Consider the following 19,753-nt stretch of genomic DNA (forward strand, 5'->3'; position numbering starts at 1 on the left):
GGGACGCTGTTTACCTTGGCTGCCCGCGTGGCAGTTTTACAGATATTAAATACCGACCCGGGGGTGAGCGGGGCTCCTCGCTACGTGCGCTCGCCGGGGGCCGGCCGGGCATCCCAACCCGGACGCCCACGCCACGGGGTCAGTAGTGCCCCTACCCCGCGCTCTATGCAGATGGCTTTCAGCATTTGGTGCTGGGGGGACGCCCAGGGCAATCCCTTCCCAGCCTGTTCGTCTCCTTATTCCATTTTCTGCGTAGGGCGGAGCGGCGAGGAGGGGGCCCATAGCTGTATGAGCCGCTCAGTTCTTGGCCTCTGTATCCGGAAAGCGGAGGTCTCCGGCGAAGGCACCTCCTCAGCAGGGCTCCGGTGGCCGCTTCTCAAGTAGTAGAAGCGACCTCTCTCCCCAGAGACCCCTGTGGGACCGAGGAGCATTCTGCCCGAGCCCCAGTCTTCAGCCGGCAGGCAGAAGGCTCCCTGCAGAGGCACAAGCCATGTTGATTTTACGGAGAAGGCTGCTATGCACATTTCACTGCTGATTTATTGTTTCTTAACTAGATCCTTATGCTGGGCTAAAAAAGCCATCTTGCACTTTGCAAGGCTCTGCTGACTGCTGCCTAAAATGACACACGGGGCTCCTCCTGCCCTTTCCCCCACCTCGTCCCACCTACCGAAAGGGCGAAGGAAAGGCGTGAGCAGGGAGCCCTCTTCTGAGGAAGGAGCCTCAGCCTGCAGCTTCCCAACCACTGACCACCTGCGGTGTGCCCTGGGGTGAGTGTGTTTGTGTCTTGTAAGAATTTATGGACCCGAAGGGAGGGGCTGGGCGAGGGTCAGGGCCCACGCTGAGACTGTGCGCTGCCCACCTTTTCTCCCTCTGCCCCCGCAGAGCTCTGGTCAAATGTTTTAATGAACTTTGAGGTCCGACAAATGTAGATTGACATCCTGGTTATCGTCTTGGCTGTGTGATTTGGGAAAGCTACATAAACTCTCTGATCCCTGATTTGTCATCATTGGAATGAGTGTAAGTTTGGCCTATGAAGTAGGAATGACATGAAATATTGTTTATGCCTTATTAGCACAAGGCCCAGCATGTAGACAGCTGATTAGATTCCCTCCACATTCTTCCTCCCAACCCTGGCTGTTCACTTCTGATAAAGAGAACTCCTTAACCAGAGGTGTGTGAAATCATACTGTCTCCAGGACTGACGTACTACGTTTCATAATCCAAGTGGAAAATCATATCCTAATTTATATCATAGATTTAGAAATTATAAAGCACTTGAACCCATTAGCTTATCAAATCCTCATACAAGTTCTGAGGCAAGCTAAAGAGAAGTAGAAAAGTAATTTTTCCCAGAGGGATTTTTATCACAGAACTGTGGTTCAAAGCCAGGGCTGGCTAGTTTGGGGCTCATTTCTTGATGTTGTAACCGCGTCTCCTATTACTTACCATTGCTCTCCTTCTTACAAAGGATGGCTGTGTGGAAAAGGAAGATCTGAGGTACACACAGTGTACCTTCAGGCATGGGCATCAAGGGGACAGGGACCTGCGTGGATACCCACTTGTAGGAGAGGCCTCTTCTGCCAGTCCTGGAGGAGCAACCAAAGAGCAGGGTGGGCACAGTGAAGACAGGTCTGATTGAGACTCCCAGGACTCAAGGAGCCATAGGGGGACGCTGGCTGCATCTGCAGAATCCATCAGCAGCTTGATGGGTCGCCGTTAAACAAAGATGGGATAAGGTTACACGTGTTTTCCGTGGGAGTCGGCTCCGATTTCAGGCTGATGATTTAGTCAGGTGTAAGCATGAAGTTTCCAATTTAGAGAAATAAATCTCCAGTGATTTTATTATCCCCTGTTTTACCCTGACACCCAACTTCACCCCGGCCCCCTGTCAAAGCCCTCATGATGTGTTTATATAGGGCACTCTATAATTGATTGGCGTGCAATAGAACATGACACAGAAAATGTGGCCTTCCCCACCAGGCCCAACTCTGGGAGCTTCCATATTTCATCATCCCCCAGGCCCAATCAGAGGCCTGTACTGGCTGCGGTCACAAATTCCTGAGATTCTGGGTTGTCTGAGAATAGGATCATGGGGCCAAGCAGGCCAGCTGGGTCCCTCAAGGTGGCCTCAGAGGGTGTCATAGCTGGAGATATGGAGTGAAGAACCCTGGAGAGAGGCATCTGCCCTAGGTTGAGCTGGTTGGACTCATGACCTCAGAGCTCCTGCCTGTGTGAGAGTAGCCAAACTAAAGCATCAGTGGCTCTAAGGCTGGTAATTCTAAAGTTTCAAACTTCTGAGATGGTCAGTTTCAGAAATAATAGGTTATTTCGTGTCTGTGAATCTATGGTCCTAGATTTATGAACCTGCAATAATATTATGTAATATACATAATACTCTGGTATACCATGGTAGTACTTCTCATAAATAGGAATACAAATATAAGTGTGTTTCTACATACTGAGAGCAATAGTAAAAGAAATATCTTCTCCATTATTGTCTTTTTTTTTTTTTTTTTTTTTTGGTATTGGGGATTGAACTTGGGACCTTGTGCTTGTAAGGCTGGTGGTGGCAGAACCACTGTGCTAAATCTCCAGCCCTGCATGATTACACTTTTTTTGGAGAGCTTTTAACATACTCAGGACTACCTGAGGCATGCTATGAAATTCTTTGAATTCTCCCAACAACTTTATGAAGAAAGCTTTATTATCTCCTTTTACATATTATGTCATTGAAGATCAGAGCAGGCTATAATTTGTTAAAGTTTGCATAGTTGATTGCTGCCTGAGACTCTGGAGTCTCAGCATTCTTGCTTACACGGCAGTAAGACAAAGTAGGAAAAGCAGTCACATGTGGAGTGAGAAGCAGTACCACCTCATGGGTTGTTGTCAGGAGTGCATCTGATAAGCTGTCATAGTGTTAGCCTAATTGTCATTGACTCTGCCCTCAGCCCCAGGAGACCTGGAAGGGAAAAGAATCTTCAAACCTGGATGTTGGATGAGTTCAATTCTAATAGCTCTAGAATTCTACAGTTTCTGAGTGTGAAGGAAAAATTTATTGTAGTTCAACCTCTCAACCAGGATCTGGATTCTCCTCTACCTTAGCCCTCGGTGGGTAGAACTTTTTCTCTTTGCAAATCCTGTGACATGAGCTTCTCCCTTACAATTAGTTGAAGTCTGCTTTCCTGTAGCTTTTAGTGATCTCAACTATGTCCCATAGAGCCACAGAGAAAATCTGTTTCCTTTGTTCCATAATTTTGGAGATCTGTCTATTCATTTCTACCCATCCATCCAACTCTTCTTTTTTTTTTTTTTGGACTGGGGATAGAATTTGGGTCCTTGTGCTTTTGAGGCAGGCAGCGGAACCACTGAGGTAAATCCCTGGCCCCATCCAACACTCTTCTACCCTCCTTTTTATCCATCCATCCCTTTATCCATCTATTCTTCTATCATCCATTAATCATATACTTATTCATCTCTCCATCATTCATCTGTTCACTTGCCAGCTATTTATCCATCCATCCATCCATCCAGTGATCCATCTATCCATCCATCTGTTCATCCACCCATCCATTAATATGTCCACTCTTCCCTTATTTTTTCTAGCTCTTTAGCTCCCTGTCTATCCATCCATCCATCCATCCATCCTCTCTTCATCCAGTAGTTCAACCGTTCATCATGGATCCGTGTGTTTAGTCATTAATTCATCCATTTACACACTCATTCACTCACTTATAAATCATTGAAAGACAGCTACTGAAATGGCATTTGTTAGGCACTCTGGGGAGCAACACAAAAATAAATATGTCCTCAACAAACTTTGAAGAGAGAAAGGAACCAGACGCACATCTACAGAGTTTACTCATTCCAAAATGTCATATCTGAGGATGTTCTCAGCAATTTGTCAGTCAGTGTCCAGTGAAGAGCCCAGGCTCTCCATATAATCAGGATCCAGAGGAGAGTGGTGCCAGTGGGAGGTAGGATGCGCAAGGTAAAAATGAATATCTTATCTTTGGGCACAGAAGGGAGGCTTTTGTTTGTGGAGTATAAAACTAAGAGCTGAATGGAGGTGGTCCTAATCTGGGAGTCCAGACACTGTTCTCAAATCATAGCCTCTGGCTTATTATGGAAACTGGGAAATTCTCTTCACTCTTAAAATTTATTTCCCTCATTGTAAATTAGGGAGACTTTGCTTGGTTTAAATTGATATGAAAAGGTGAGGATTTTAGTAAGAAGGGATCAGGTCAGCTGTCAGATACAATGTCCAGCAAAACAATTTTCCTACTGTGGAAGTACATTTTGCTTTCTAGAAACTTGGTAGCCAAATGCGAAGGTTTGTCCTGGGTCCAGAGGAATCTAGGCCTTGAAAAATTGATTGTACTTGTGATAGTGTACATCCAAAGATGATTCACAGTGAGCCATGCTTTGTAAAGTCCCCACTCACACTTAATCTAGGCTGGCCCTGTGCTGTGCTACAACCTTGGGGAGGCATTTTATTGCTGTGAAACAAATGGCTACAGAGTTAAAGGCTACAAGTAGTAGCCATTTATTAGCTCACAGTTCTCTTAAATCCAGACCTGGTGTGGCTGGGTTCTCTGCTCAGAGGGTTACCAAGCTGAAATCTATGTGTTGGCTGGGGCTGCCATCTCATCTGAAGCTCATAGTCCTTGAATGGGTCCCCTTCAAGTTGTTGGTGGAATTCAGTCCTTTGTGGCTATAGAACAGCATGTGTTAGGCGCTACTGAAAGTGTACACAGTAATTCATTCAATGCACATGGTAGCACTAGGAAGTAGGTACTGTTTATTATTGCCCCATTTTATAGATGATGAAATGGAGGCCCAGGGAAGTTAAATAACTTGCCTAAAGTTGTGCAGCCTCGGCGATGGAGTTGATCTCTTCCCTGGACACAGTGACTTGATTTTGAGATTCTAGACTTTCATGCTTCTAGAAGTTTAAGATTCAACAACTTTTAAGATTCTGATAGCCTAAGAATTTATTAGTTTGAGGATCCTTGAATTCTTAGATCCCAAGATTCTAGAATTATCAGGTTCCAGTTTGAAAAACCAAATGCCTGCCATCTGTGGGGGTGGAGGGCCAGGGGACGCCAGGGGGAGTGACACGGCCTGAACCCTTAGCTGGGTTCTGTCCTCTTTTCCAGGAGTTGAAGAGGCTGCTGCTGCCCCTTTAGGCATTTAGTTCATTTCTCTGAAACCTGAAACCTTCTTGGAGCTTGGAGCCCTGGGTGGTAGAGAGCAGGAGGGAGACTTCCTTGCCTGATAAAGCCTGCAGCATCTGCGGAAAGGGGCCAGAATAAGCACGGAGACCAGGACGTGGAGTTCCCTGAAAATGATAACATTCCCTGCATCCCGCAGACCCCAAATAAACCCACACTGTCCTCGGCCAGGCACTGCTGAGGCCTGAGGAGGGAGAAGAGGATGGTGGGAAAGGGCTGATGTGTCCATAGGACTGGACACCCTGGGTGTTGTTTCTGTTGGAGTGGGGGCCACATGCTGCTGGCCCTAGAATAACTATGTGCGGAAGGACCCAGGGAGGCTGTCCAAAGCCTGGAGATAGGGCTGCCTGGCAGTACTGTGTGGGCAGACATAAAGAGCCAGGTCATGGTTGACATGTGGAAGCATTTAGGGGCCTGGGAGCCTGAGTACCACAGAATGAAACATCTTGGAGAGCTGGGGCCCAGGGGTTACTGACTTGAGCAGCCTCATTCTACAGATGGTGAAACTGAGGGAAGAGAGCTGCTGCCATGGTACATTTTGCATGGAGATCAGTAAAACCTCAGGAGCTGACCCAACACAATCTAACCCATGTGCTTGAGCTACACTGGTGAGTGCTTTCCCCAGCTCAGTGCCTGTGTGCATGCTGGACACTATCTGGATGGCCTCACGTGCTGAAATTTTCTTCCTTTCTTTTAAAATTTTTATGTGTACATACTTATAATACATAATGATTACATTTATCATGGGGAGTTGGTACATGTGTATAACATGTCTTGTTTTTACTCCCCCCATCTCTAGATCCGCTTCACATTTGCAAAAGAACTATTTCCCCGTTTCCTATAATCTTTCATTTTGCTCTTTAAAGTATTTATACTTTGAGCTTCTCATATAAGAGAAACCATGTGATATTTATGTTTGTGTGTCTGATTTATTTACTTAATGTCAAGGTACATCCATTTTCCTACTAATGACTCAAATTTTATGGCTGAGTAGTACTTCATGGTGTATATATACCACATTTTCTTTACTCATTTGTTAAAAGACATATAGGCACTTCCAAGATTGAGCTATTATGAATTGTGCTGCTATAAACATGGATATATATGTATCACTATAATATGATGTATTTAACTCTTTTGGGAATATACCTAGGAGTGTCTTAGCCACTTTTTTCATTGCTGAGACAAAATACCCAACACCTAAAGTTAAAAGAGCAAAGATTTATTGTTGCTTACTGTTTGTAGAGGTTTCAGTTCATAGTTGGCTGGCTGCAAGGCAGGGTGGCATGGCAGAGGGGCATTGCAGAGGGGCATCTCAGAGGAGAAACAGTTCATGGAGGGCAGAAGGCATCAAAGCAGCAAGGCAGCAAAGAAACAGCAGCCCTCTTTCTGTCTGTTATATCCTATCCAGGCTAAGCACTCACACCTAAGGTGGGGCACCCTTAATCCTAGCACTGCACTATGAATCAATCCCAGCATTGCATCCTTAATGCCAGCAGCACAAACTCCAGATCCAGACACCTCTGAAAAGCTCCACCTATGACTGCCTGAGGCTTTAGTGGCACACCAAGATATAAGCCATAACAAGGGAAATAGGTGGGTGAAATGGAATTTCTGTTTTTAGGTTTTTTTCTTTTGAAAGAATTTCCACACTGATTTCTATAGTGATTGTACTAGTTTACATTCCCACCTGCAATGTAGAAGGGTTCCTTTTCCCCTGAAGCCTCTCCAGCTTTTGTTATTATTTTATTTTTCCTGGTACCAGGTATTGAACTGAGGACCTTGCACTTGTGAGGCAGGTACAGTACCACTGAACTAAGTCCCTGGCCCTAATTATTTGTTTTCTTGACAATGCCATTCTTTCTGGAATAAGATGGAATCTGTGTTGTTTTATTTTGTATTTCTCTAATGGCCAACCATACTGAATATTTTTTTTATGTACTTATTGGCCATTTGTACTTCTGAGAAATGTCTGTTTATTGCAGTTGCCTGTTTTTTATTGGATTTTTAAAAATTTGGGGGATCTAATCTTTTGAGTTATTTATATATTCTAGATATTAGTTCTCTCTCTGAGGAGTAGCTGGCAAAATATTCTTCTCATTCTTTAGGTTGTATCTTTATTCTATTAGTTGTTTCCTTTGCTGTGCAGAAGACACTTTTAACTTGATACACTCCCCTTTGTTGGTTCTTGATATTATTTCTTGTGCAATTGGAGTTCTGTTCAGAAAGTCCCTGCCTGGCCGTATCTCTTCAAAAGAAAACCCTTGTTTTTCAAGGCACAGGTTTAATGCTGCCTCCACTAGGAAGCTGTCCTTCATCCCCTGCTCCCCATTTCTCTTGAGCACTGAGAGAATTTCCTGTGCTCCTGTGTTTTGCTGTTAGTTTCTCCTTCAGGGTGATATTAATTGCAGCTATTTTTGTTAGATAATATTGGCTACACAGTTTACATGCATTCTCTTATTAATTTTCATAGCACTGTGTTTGCTAGAAGAGAAATAGAAGCCTTGAGAAGTAAAGTGATGTGCCTGAGGTCACACAGCCAGAAAGATCCAGAGAAGAGATTCACATCAGGGTCTGACTGGCTCTCACATCTGTATCCAAGGCCCCTGGATTTCTACCTTCCTAGAGGTCACTTGTGTCCCAGGCCACAGCTCTTGTTCATTTCCATCTACACATTTGATCCTCCACTGTTGGCTTTTTAAGGGCAAGGCTCTGGTTATCTCATGTTGTCCCTGGCTCTGACCCAGAAGTACTGAGTGAAGGCTGGGTTACTGATAGACTCTAAGGCCCCCAACTTGGTGTATTCTGTTGTGGTCTCTGCTCTCCCGGGGCAGTGTTTCTCAGAGGATGTTAGCTGAGCTAGGCCCAGAGACATGGATGAGTAAAGTCAGAGGCAGCACCTGCAGGGAACACCAAGGCCAGCTAAGAGTGGAGCCCCATGATGTTGCAATCCAGGTGCCTTAGGCCACAGCTGGAATGGACTGGGGTTTGGTGAGAGAAGCCATGGGAGACCATGGTGAGGGGAAGGTCCTGGGGCAGAGTGATAGAAATTCCCAGGGTAGCTCAGGGAAGACTTTAACTAGACCTCTCTTGGGGCTTCCCCAGGGCTCTTGCCTCGGCTTTGGGGACTCTGTGGTGATCACTAGAGGGTGATCTATGGTATTGCCTGGAAGAATTCTTGGGGCTGTCTCTGGAGACACAGGTGTGGCTGTGGTGGTAGAAAGTGGTCTGTGAATAGAAAATGATGCCAAGAGGATGGTGGTACCCAGAGGTAGGTATGTAAGAGTGGAATCAAGACCAGCACCAGGTCTTTTACTATAACACTGAACTACTGAAACCTATGATCTTCTGCCCAGCATGGACTGAATAGTCCAGGATTTGAAGCCAGTGTCACTTGACCTTGCACTTGATCATGTAGCGAGAAGTTCATTGGTAGCTGGGGAGTCAGTAATAACAGTACCTTCCACAAGCCTAGAACCCTACCATTCCAAAGCCTTGTCCTCCTAACAAATTTCCTACTACAGTTTCGTTGTAGGCCTTGAGAAGTAAAATAGGATCTTCAAACTGGGTGTGGTAGTGCCCTTGGCCTGTAATCCAGCACTTGGGAGGTTGAGGCAGGAGGATCACCGTGAGTTCAGGGACAGCCTGGGCTGCATAGTGAGTTCAAGGCCAGCCTGAACTAATAGTGAAACTCTGTCTCAACAACAACAACAGCAACAATAACAGCAACAAAAGCATCTTCACCATCATCTGTCAGAAGAGGAAACTGAGGCCCAGGGAGAGGAAGTGACTTGCTTGACCTGGACTTTTATTTCACTTCAATCTTGGAATTGTTTGTAAGGATTTCACAGGGCCATGAGGAAAGAGGTGGTTGGGAAATCCAGAAGTGGAGAAAGTAGAGATGCCCAGCCCTGCCCTCCCCTGGGGACAATGTAGATTAAGGATATAGCAATGTAGTTAAGGATACTCTGGAGGCAAGCACACTTACATTTCATTAAACAAGTCACTTTTCCGTGCCTCAGTTTCCCCAGTCTTAAAATGGACATAGTCACACTAGTACCTAGCTCCTTGGGTTGTCCAGAGTATTAAATGTAATGATAGATGGAAAGTGCCCTAAACACCTAGGAAACATGAGGCATGACTGTGGTCTGCTCTCTCCTTGCCAAGAGGGAAAGAGGACACTTACAGCTGGATCCTTCCTCCTCTTGGGGGTGCCCACAGCTCAGGCGTCTTGTGGGAGGGATGGGGTGGCCATGCCCACCTCCCACGTGCTGTGGCCAAGGAGGAAGGAGGCCTGGCTGTGAGTGCTGTGGGCTGGTGCCTAGGGACCAGCCTGATAGATCACAAGAGCATTTTAACGATTATTTAAAGCCCTTGGCCGCATGCCTGTCCTGGAAGGGCCCTCTCGGCCCTTGTCAGGCTGTGGCAGATTGAAGGGAAGCTTGCACATCACTTATCGCGGGTGGCTTCTTTTATTTTCATAATAGACTCACTGACAAAATATTTTTCTTGGGCCTGCTTGGCCCCTCTGCTTGTGCTCAGAGGTAATAGGCCGTCCCAGCCAGGGGATGGGCGGCAGTTGTTCCTTATCCCCAGGGTTAGGGAGACAGTCGCCATGGCCTGGGCCCAGTCTTGCTGCTTAGGACAGGGCAGGGGGTGTCTCTCCAGGTCCTCCTGGCATTCACCGGGCCAGTGTTTCCTCTGAGGTCATACGTGCTGCTCAGCCGCCACCACACATACTTCCACAGCCTGGTGGGCTTTTGAAGACCACTTGGGATGGTGATCATTGGACTGTACCTCATAGAACTGTAGGGCTGCTTGGCAGTGAAGCTAACTGGGAATCAGGGTAGGAGTGTGGAGGAGGAGGGGTGCTGTGGGCTTCTCACCTATCCTCAGCCCAAATAGCCTGGGTTTTTATTCTGCCTTAATGTTGGAATTCTTTGTAGGTTTTATTTGACGAAAGACCGCTGGTTGGAAGAAAAGTGTGAATACCTCTGGTTAACTCCTCTGTCATACAGAAGGGGAAATTTAGGCTCACAGAGTGGACAGACTTGCGCTGGGTCACACAGACATTTTCAGAATAAAGATCTGTCTCTTGAGCTCTAGTTGTGGCAGAAGCTGGAACCAGTGTATGCAACAATCAGGGTTCAGGAAACACTGGTCTGGAACCAGGTTTGCAGAGGTTTCCAGTTCAAGAATAACCTCCCATGTAAACCCATGTGCGGAAGGGCTTAGAAGTACACATTCTCCTGGTTGTTTTAGTCAGCTCTGGCTGCTATGGAAAAATGCTATATACTGCACAGACTGGGCAGTGTAAACATTAGAGATGTATTTTCTCAGGGACGCCAGAAGTCCCAGATCAAGGTCCAGGGGCCAGCATGGTTGGCTTCTACTGAGGGGACTTTTCCTGGCTTACAGATGGCTGCCTTCTTGCTATGTCCTTATCTAGGGATAAGGGAAGGGCGGGGATTAGGGAGAGGGAGAAGGAGGGAGGGAGGAAAGGAGAGAGGAAGGGAAGAAGGGAGGGGGAGAGAGAGAGGAAGACTAAGGGGGAGAAGCTCTCATGTTCCTCTTATAAGGGAATTAATTCCATCACGAGGATCCTACCTCATGACCTAATCTAGTCCTAATTACTTACTTCCCAAAAGCCTGACATCCACACATCCTCACATGGATGATTAGAATTTCAACATTTGGTCCATAGCAAGGAGGCTCAGTCTCCATGGCTGTTCAACAAAGGGAAAACCCAGGTGCCCAGCTGCCCTGCCTAACCTCAAGGGTTGGCTTCCTGAAACCCTCATGGTCCAAGGTTTAGGAACTTCGGTCCTACTGGGAAATCAGTGCTGGGGGACAGGCAGGCAGGTCCCATAAGGAAACAAATGATACACTTGGTTTGGTTAATGGCAGTGAAGTTTTGTTTTTTTTTAAGTAGTGGTAAAATACATTTAACATAACATTTAGCATTTTAGCAACTTTAAGTATGCAGTTCAGTGGCATTTAGTATATTCACACTGTTGTGCAACTATCCTCACCATCCATCACTTTTTCATCTTCCCCAAGTGAAGTTTTGTGCCAGTTAAACACTAACTTCTGCTATGATTCCAACTCTTCAGGAGGGTGAGGCAGGAGGATCACAAGTCCAAGGGCACTACTCAGTGAGACCCTGTCTCAAAATAAAAGAAAAAAGGGATGGGGATGTTGCTCAGTGCAAGACCCTCAGATCAACCTCTAGTACAGTGGACCCTTGAGTTAAAACCAGTCTGACATATGAACAACTTGGGTTATAACGGGAGTTTTAGTTTCAACTTATGACCAGAGTCTTGAGTTATGACGTGAATGCCAGCCACTTGTCCTTTCATATGGTCTCAGGTACAAATTTAACCCTTAAAGAATTTTGGAAGTAACACTACAACATCCTTACTGTGTGGGGTTAACTGAGAAATTCTGGGCCAACGTCTCTCTAAGGACCCTGAGATCTGCCTGTTTATAGGAGAAAGGCTTTGAAGGCTGTGTAGAGGAGCCTGAGCCTTCAATTAACCAACTTGAGTTACAACCAGCCCTTGCAAATGAATTGAGTTCATAATTCAAGAGTCTGCCATACTGTATTGGAAACAAAGCAAACCAGACAAACAAAACACCAACCAAAGAAAATCCCTGGTAACTCCCTGCTCCTTTCTAACCCTGCCCTTAGTAACCATTGGTCTACTTGCTGTCTCTAAGAATTTGCCTATTCTAGCTATGGAATATTTTAAAGGACCTATTTATAAAGGTGTGGACAGGGTTTAGGAAAAGCCGTAAGGGATGGAACAAGGTCTTTGGGCTGGAATTTTAGTAAGCTGTTACCACTCCCCAGACGAAGTGAGGAGATGTCAAGGAGGTGACAGAAAGCCCAAGAAACCTGGGAACAGTTCCAGGGCACAGGCTGCTTGCTGTTAGAGGCATCAGCCACCTCCTCACCTCGCCATCTCCCAGTGAACAGCAGCCTGTGCTGAGAGGTTTCCCTCCCCTCCCTCTGGTTCCTCCAGGTCTCGTTGTCCTATGACCTGCTTCTTACCCTCCAGCCCTGGAGGCTCTGCACAGAGGAAGAAGGGTACAGCATAGACAAGTAGGGGCTGTGGAAGACGGGAACTCACAAGCAAGCGGGTAAAGGCCTCTGAGCTATTTAGTTGCATGAAAATAAACTGCAGAAGCAGCACACAAATTAAAGGCTCTTGTGCAGTTTGTATATTGCACGTGACTGACAGGGAGAAGGTGTAATGAATTTCCATTTCCTGTCCCTTGCTCCCTAGCAACTTCTTACACTCAGTGATTTGCTTGTGCATTTGTTTGCTTTGGGGCAGATGATACTAAGGCTGAAAGGTGCCCCCTTGTCCCCAGTGCTGGATTCTCCATTCTCTTGCCCAGTGCCTCTCTGCTTTCACAGCCTGGGAGCTGCAGACTGCTGCCTGCCCCATGCTTCACCCTCCCAAGGGATAGAGTAGCAGCCTGGATGCTGGTAAAGGAAAAAGTTGCATGTGATAGATATTTGGCCTTCAGAGTTAAACTTTCCTCATCAACACCTGGGCCCCGATGTCTTAGTTCTGTAGTTTCTGTCTCCGTTTGACCCTCTTCCTCTGTTGTCATTGTTTAATATTCTAAGCCTAAGCCATCTCTCTAAGCACTCCATGTCTGCTACTGCTTAGTGCCTTCCTGCATCCCAGATGATGTTTTTTTTTTTTTTTTTCCTGATACCAGGGATCAAGCTCAGGACCTTGCGCTTGAGCGGAATGCATGGTGCCACTGAGCTAAATCTCTGGCCCTGATGGGTGATTTTTGACTCTATGTGTGGGTAGAGACCTTAGGGAAATCCTAGATCTCTATCAGCCATGCCTGTGTAGGTTGGAGGGCTCAGGTGGGAAGCAGGCACGCTAAGAGACAGAATCCCTGTGCTCTATGCAGTTCTTACGTTGTGCCTATGTAATAAAAATTGTACACTGATTACTTTCTGAAAACTTTGCATACATTTATGAATTTACTTAATTATCAGAACAGCCCTATTCAAGTGCCAATATTCCTGTTTTGCAGAGGAGGTATCTGAGGCATACAGTGGTCAAATGCCTTACAAAGATCACACAGCAGCCCATCATGGAACTCTGACCTGAGCTAAGGCAGATCTGTCTCCAAAGCTCTTTCCAACCAGCTTGGCAGGGGGTGAGTTCCTGATCTCCAGAAGTGTGTGAGCAGAGGCCGACTGGTCCCTTGTCACTGAGAGAGTATAGTCAGCTCTGAGATGCTAAAACTCCAGGACTCCTGGTTTGGGTTGGCATGTGCCTCTGAGGAAGTACAGTTGTCCCCTGTAACCCACAGGGGACACATTTCAAGACATAAGGATGCCTGAAACTGGATAGTACTGAACTCTACATATACTATATTTCTACACACACGCACATGCACATACACACTTAATGGCTTTTGTCTTAGTCAAGCATTGTCACACAATGTGTCCATAACTTTTGCAGTCTGAGACATGACAGAAGAATACACAAATTTCTTTTCCCTTTACAGTTTTGTGAATAGAAGATTCATCTTACCATTGATCTTAGCAGCTTTACCATGAGATTCTTTTTTCTTCCCTTATTAAGTCAAGAACATTTACCTCTTTACTGAAAGGCAGTATTTCATGGCTTCTCTGGCATGTCACAGCTGCCAACATCACCACTCTTGTGCTTCAAGGCCACTGTTACTAATGAACACAGACACTGTGCTACAGCGACATTGGGTCTGCTAACCCAGGTGGCTATTAAGTGGCTAATGGGAGGGTGGTATATGGTGTGGGTACACTGGACAAGGGATGATTTTGGACAGGGATGGACAATGCACAATTTCATCACACTACTCAAGAAAGGCATGCAGCTTAAAACTTAGGAAAGGGTTTAACACTTTTGCACCCTGGTTGCTCTCAAATAGCTGAAACCTTGGCAAGTGGAACTGCAGATAGGGTGTGACTGTGGATGTTGAGGTGGATGCCTCAGTGAGGTCTGGTCACAGGAGGTGGCAGAATGCTGGGCTGCGAGGGCTAGGGGGAAGCTAAAAGGGTGGCCCACTCATGAGAAGTAATCAGGCAATGAACTCACCTCTCCCCTTCCCGTTCTTTCTGGTCTTTCTTGTTGCCCTGGGCTGTTCTCTGAGTCCCAGATGGACAATATTTAGAAATGGATTCTGTTCTGAACAGAAGTGTCACCAGTGTTGCTATGTGCTCTTTATATATTGCAAAGAAACAAGCCCAGAGTGGCAAGCAAGAGTTCTGGGTTTAATCTTACTGCTGTTACAGGTTTGTGGTGTGACTTTGGGCACACTTCCCCATCTGTTTAATGAGGGATGGGGGACGCACACTGCTGGGGACCCTTTTTGGCTTCTGATGCTCAGATCCTGAAGAGTGTGTATGGAGCCCTGGCTGTATTTTGGGGCTTCACAGTGAAGGCGGAATGTGGTGAACATGGACTGTTTTTTTTCTCATCTTGTCAGCCCCGACACCCTTCGTCCCATGTGCTTTCCTTCTAAACTTAACGCCTCTTCCCTGGCCTAAAGGAAGAGGTGGCTCTAGAGAAGAAAGAGAGTTGGATGGATTGGAGGTGGGAGCTCTATCTGGGGAGCAGCTGCAAGAAGAAGGAACCCAGCCCACCCTTAGCTCTGGGTTGCCAGAGTCAAGAGTCACCTCACAGAGCCATGATCCATGCTGCTGGTGAGAAGAGACTGACTATTGGGCTAGCAAGTGGTGAATGAGAAGGTAATGCTAGGCATTGCATCAGTTACCAATTGCTTCTTAACGAACCACCCCAAATGTAATGGCAATGCCACTGTTTATGAAGCTGTAGTTGGCTCCTCTGGTCTCAGTTGGGCTTGTGCACTGTGGCAGCCAGCCTCTGAGATGATGATCCCAGATGACCTCTGTCTCTATTCACCCTCATGAAGTCCTCTCCCCTCTGTGGCATGCTTGGTCTCTGCGATCACCTCTGAGACTGAGTTATAAAAGCTGATCCTTCTGTGTTGGGTGCCCTTATTCTCTCTCTTGGTCAGCTGCTCTGGAGGAAGCTAGTTACTAGGAACCACAGCCCTTGGCCACTGGCCAAAGGGAGAGTAAGTGGAAGAAGGTACAACCAGCCTTTCTTTAGCCTTGAGATGACCACATTTTCTTCCTTCCTTCTCTTCCCTCCCTCCCTTCCTTTCTTCTCTTTCTTTCCATTTTTTCTGTCTGTCTCTGTCTGTCCCTCTCTTCCTCTCTCTGTCTCTCTGTCTCGAGATGGAGGTTTTCCTAAGTTGCCAAGGCTGGCCTCGAACTTGCTGTCCTCTTGCCTCAGCCTCCTTCGTAGCTGGGATTACAGGTCTCTGTCACCACATCCTATTTGAGATGATCAATTTATCTTCAGCCTGCAGATTTCCTGATCCAAAACATATAGGTAAACTGCTCCTAGTTTGTTGACCCTCAGAAACTGTGAGAAGGAAGAAATGTAAGCTGTTTTGGGGTAATTTTTTTGTTTTGGTACCAGGGATCGAACCTGGGACCTTGTGCTTGTGAGGCAGACAGTAGAACCACTGAGCCAAATCCCCAGCCCTGTTATGGGGTAATTTGGTATTCAACAAAAATAGCTAAAATACACCATCTGTGATCAAACGGCAGCAGTGGCTTCATTCACATTTCTGGCTGGCTTCTGACTAATGGCTGGGGTGACAAAGGGACCTGGCCATGTATGTCTCATTGCTCTGAGAGTTAGCCTGGGGTTCATCACATAGTGGCAGCAGTCACAGGCTTCCAAAAGCAACATGGGGTGGAAGGTAAGCCTGCACGTGTGTAAGCGTGTTCCAGTCCTTTGCAAGCATCACATTTGCTAATGACCCATCGGCTAAGCAAAGTACATCACCAATCCAGATTTTAAGGGTCAAGGAAATAGAGCTACCTCCTGGTGGAAGGAAGGGGTTAGACTTTGTGACCGCTTTCACAATTACAGAACAAAACGGCTCATCACATGGTCCCATCACCCTCAACACACCTTCCTTCTCTACTTCACTCTTGTGCAACCTGCTTTTTGTTAGATTCTGTATCTCAGTCTGTAAGCATCTACCGAGCAACTGTTGCGTGGCATGCCTTGCCACAAGCATGGTCTTGATCAGTGTCTAATAGTAGCTCATATGAGGCTACCAGCCTCATGGGTGAGGCACAGAGGTTCTGAAAGACAAGGAGACAACCTAAAATAGTAAAGCTGGTCACTGCCAGAGTCAGGATTTGAACCCAGCTCTAGGGACTCCAAGTGTGGTATTAGCTCTGCTTTTCTTCTCAAGATGCTCACAGGTAACTGCCTGGGGCAGGAGGTTTGGGCAGAACAACAGACTCCAGGGGGCGACAAAGGCCAAAGTGACTTCCTTTGCTACTACCCCATGTTCATCCCCTCCTTCTTTGCCCAGGGCTGTCCTCAGAGAAGAGAGATGCTACCCACCAGGAGAGAAAGTGTTCATCTTTAGACACAAAGAAACCAAGGGAAGGAGGAAGGAAAACAGGAAGTAGAGAGAGCGGCCAGGAGGAGTGGGAAAGAGAAAAGGGGGGAAGAGATGCATAAGAAGGAAAGACAAAGTAATAAAAAGAGAAAATTAAAAGCTCTCTTAGATAATCCCAGAAGGTTATTGGCAGTATTATCGATATTGTCATGGTGGGAGAATTTAGTGCTAAAAATGAGTGTCAGAATACAGGTGCTAGTGAAATATTGAACCCCTCTTCCTAATGAACTAGAAATTGGGGTTTCCTGATACTACAACACCATTACTTGTAAGATGCCTTTTGCTTCAATTACACTTTGGAGTGGAGGGAGAATTATCACATTAAGGGCACATACTTAAGAAAAACAACTAATACCATACAGTTTTCCTGCCATTGCTCCTTAATTTCTTTCACTGTCATAGTGTTTCAATGGGTACTAGAATGTCTATACTGTTGAATCCCTTTCAGCCAACAGTAACTCTGCAGAATATCAGGGAAATTGTAATGTTTTTGCATTTCATGTATGTGAAAGTTATTTTTAAAAATATCAACAATATACTCTTAAGACATAGTGAAGAATACTGTTTTTTTTATGTGCATTTATGCTTTGGATAAACACACAGCTTCCTTCTCTCCTCCACTAACTATATTGCATATATCTGGAAGTTATATAGCTTTTATAAATGTTACCTGGGAGCTTTGATAGGTACGTATTTAGTGCCTAAATTATAGGACTTGGTGAATCATTTGTCAAATCCACTGCAAAACATTCTCTGATCTATTGGGAGAGGCCAGGTGTTTTTTATATGTTTGTGATACATAATATATACTCATTGTGGGGAATTGGTACGTGCACACATCACATCCTGATGTTTTTACTTCCCCCTTCCCTTATTCCCCTCCCTTCTCTGTACTTCTCGATCCTCAGATCCCTTTCTCATTTCCACAGTCTATTTCCCTGTTTTCTATTACCTATCTTTTATTTTGCTCTTTAAATTATTTTACTTTGTGTTTCTCATAATAAGAGGAACCATGCAATATTTAACTGCATCTTATTTTGTTTAGCAGTATGGCCTCAAGGTGCATCCATTTTCTTATACATGACTCAAATGCATCCTTCTTTGTGGCTGAGTAGTATTCCACTGTGTATATGTGCCACATTTTCTTTATCCATTCATCTGTTGATAGGCAAATAGGCCATTTCCAAGGAGTTGTGTTACTGTAAACATGGGTACACATCTATCACTGTAATATGATGTCTTTAATTCTTTGGGGAAGATATCTAGAAGAGATATAGCTGGATCAAATTAAATTTCTCTTTGTAGTTTTTTTGAGGAAACCCCATACAGATTTCTATAGTGGTTGTACTAGTTTACATTCCCACCAACAATATAGAAGGGCTCCTTTTCCCCAGTAGCCTTGCCAGCATTTTTGTTATTATTTCATTTATTGAGAATAGCCATTCTAACTGGGATAAGATAGACTTTCAGTGTTGTTTTAATTTGCATTTCTCTAATGCCATAGATACTGAACAGTTTTTCATGTACCTATTGGCTATTTGTACTTGTTTTTCTTTAAAGAATTCATTACAATTGCTCTTTTTTTTTGGGGGGGGGTACTGGGGATCAAACTCAGGCCCTTGTGCTTGTGAGGCAGGCAGCCGAGGCAGGCAGCAGAATCACCGAGCCAAATTCCTGGCCCTCTTTGCTCATTTTTTAGATTGGGCCATTTATTTGGCAGGGGGGTCTTTTAAAAAATTCTTTCTATATTCTAGATATTAACACTCTGTTCAAGGAGTAGGTGGCAAAATTTTTTTCCCCATTCTGTAGATTAGAAACTGGGTGTTTTTTACTGTTAGTAACTGGATTTACAGGTGGGCAACAGAATATCTCCTGCATATAGGGTAACTTTATTTTTACATGAAATGAAACATTTTTAGGATATTCTCTGTAGTCCTTACCACTCAGGTCATACAACTGGTGTAACTCTGCACATATAATGTAATGTGCTGGGTCACTTTCTCCCCATAGAGACTGGCCCATTATTGTTATAAAGTCTGAATTCAGAAATCCTAAAGTGCAAATAAGAACAGATCTAGGAAATGCTTGTGGCCAAGAACAATGGAAATATCCTGGTGCTGTCTATTGATAAGAGAGAGAATGTTTTGTGAAGGTTCTGATCATATCTAATAAATCAAAACCCTTCAAAATTAATGCTGGGATGCTTTTGCCTTCAGTGTCTATGCCTGCAATACTCCTTACAGCCACCAGGCAGCAGTAGTATCTTAAATAGCCAACATGCCTGAACCACAGTCTTACGTGGCTACCAGATGTACACATGATTTATGCATGTATCTAGCTAATACTTCTCTCACCACATGAAAAATACATACTAAGCAGCATTTCTGGAGGTAATGTAGTACCACCCTCAGTCTCATCTAAGCCTTGATTCTGGCTAGGTTGGGCGAGTTAGCTTCTTACCTGAGAGGAAGAGGGTTAATAACAGTGCTTTCCAGAACTGTGGTGTTCTGTATCTGTAGCAAGAGCCCTTTGACCTTGCACTTCTATGTCCTACACACCCTGGAGTGGGATTAACATTTGCTGCTCAGCTGTGAACAGTGCAGGGCACAGAGGATAGTCTGTAGTTGGACTAATCCTTTACACATGGTATATTCACCAACCAATACTCACAATAATAGGAGTGAACATTAATTGAGCATATACTCAACACCCACCTCAATACTAGTTCTTTTCATCCTTATTGTAACTCTGAGGTCTGTATCATCATTATGCCCATTTACAGGGGAGGAAACCCCCAGGGGTGTGGGAAGAGTAAAGGAGTTTCTACATAAATTTTGCTCAGCCCATTGCCTGGGACATAGTGCTTGTTACATACAGTGCCGTGCTTACTATTTGCAGATGAGGAAACTGCTGTTCAGAGACTGGCTGGAGCGATAGGCCAGTTTGCTGAGAAGCATAAAGCAGCAAACCCTAAGAGGCAGTAGGAGTACAGA

The 19,753-nt window shown here is 45.2% G+C and overlaps 1 long non-coding RNA gene across 3 annotated transcripts in view; it reads left to right on the forward strand.

The window, feature by feature from the left end:
• Positions 1 to 10: 10 nt before the first annotated feature.
• LOC104852529 overlaps positions 11 to 19,753 on the forward strand; it is a 198,375-nt gene continuing 178,632 nt past the window's right edge. For all 3 annotated transcript variants that reach the window (XR_004518541.1, XR_777512.3, XR_004518542.1), the window contains exons 1-2: positions 11 to 138; positions 555 to 767. This is a non-coding gene — a long non-coding RNA (uncharacterized LOC104852529). The remainder of the gene's footprint in view (positions 139 to 554; positions 768 to 19,753) is intronic.

The sequence above is a fragment of the Fukomys damarensis genome, unplaced genomic scaffold (assembly GCF_012274545.1).
Source record: "Fukomys damarensis isolate Sample0158 unplaced genomic scaffold, DMR_v1.0_HiC HiC_scaffold_23, whole genome shotgun sequence".
In the NCBI taxonomy this organism is placed as follows: Eukaryota; Metazoa; Chordata; class Mammalia; order Rodentia; family Bathyergidae; genus Fukomys; species Fukomys damarensis.